Raw genomic sequence first — 1,489 nt, forward strand, 5'->3', positions numbered from 1 at the left:
GTGTTTTGCAGATTCTACATTATTCTTTAGCGTTGCATAGTATTCCATTGTGTGTATGTCCCATAGTTTGGTTATCCATTCCTCACTTTATGGATTCTACATTATTCTTTAGTGTTGCATAGTATTCCATTGGGTGTATGTCCCATAGTTTGGTTATCCATTCCACACTTTATGGACACCTAGGTTGTTTCCATCTTTTGGCTATTGTAAATAGTGCTCTGATAAACATGGGTATGCATATATCTGTTCTTGTCATGGCTCTCAATTATTTAGGATATATACCTAGTAATGGAATGGCTGGGTCAAATGGTATTTCTAATTCCAACTTTTTAAGGAATCGCCATACTGCTCTCACAGTGGTTGTACCATTTTACAGTCCCACCAGCACTGTATGAGAGTCCCAATCTCTCCACATCCTCGCTAGCATTTCTTATATTCTGTCTTGTTGAACTTTGTTACTAATGCTGGGACAAGATGGTATGCCATTGTTATCTAATGAGTAATGATCATGAGCATTTCTTCATATGTTTGTTCACCACCAGAATATCCTCCTTGGTGAAATGTGTATTTATGTCTTCTGCCCACTTTTTAATTCGATTGTCTTTTTCTTATTGAGGTGTTGAAGTTTTCTATAAATTCTAGAGGTAAGTCCCTTGTAAGCTAGGTCATTGCCAAATATATTTTCCAAATTTGTAGGTTCTCTTTTGACTCTTTTGGAGAAGTCTTTGGAAGCACATAAAAATTTAATTTTTAGAAGGTCCCAATCATCTGGTTTCTCTTCTGCTGTTTGTGCATTTTTGGTTATGCTTGGTAATCTATTTATGCCATATATTAGAGCGCCTAAATTTGCCCCTTGTTTTTTCTTGACGAGCTCTATAATTTTAGCTTTCACATTTAAGTCTTTGATCCATCTGGAGTTCGTTTTTGTGTATGATGTGAGGTACAGATCTTGTTTCATATTTCTGCAAATGGATATCCAGTTTTGCCAGCACCATTTATTAAAAACATTCTCTTCCCGATTTAATTGATTTCGGCCCTTTGTCAAAGAGCAAATGATCATAGGTCAATAGATCTATTTCTGGGTTTTCAATTCTATTCCATTGGTCTATGTTTCTGTCATTATACCAATACCAGGCCTTTAACCACTGTGGCTGTATAGTAAGTTTTGAGATCCGGCAGTGTAAGACCTCCTACTTTGTTCGTTTTTTCAACAGTACTTTGCTTATCCGAGGTCTCTTTCCTTTCCGTACAGAGTTGTTGTTGTTGTTGTTAGGTGCCGTCGAGTCATTTCCGACTCATAGCGACCCCATGAACAGCAGAATGAAACACTGCCCGATCCCACACTAGCTCCACAATCCCTGATATACTTGAGCCCATCATCACAGCCACCGTGTCAATCCATCTTGTTGAAGGCCTCCCTCTCTTTCGTCGACCCTCCACCCTACCAAGCATGACATCCTTCTCCAGGGAATGGTCCCTTCTTACAACA

This window comes from Orycteropus afer, unplaced genomic scaffold (assembly GCF_000298275.1).
Source record: "Orycteropus afer afer isolate SDZICR_OR568_19922 unplaced genomic scaffold, OryAfe1.0 scaffold00112, whole genome shotgun sequence".
Lineage (NCBI taxonomy): Eukaryota > Metazoa > Chordata > Mammalia > Tubulidentata > Orycteropodidae > Orycteropus > Orycteropus afer.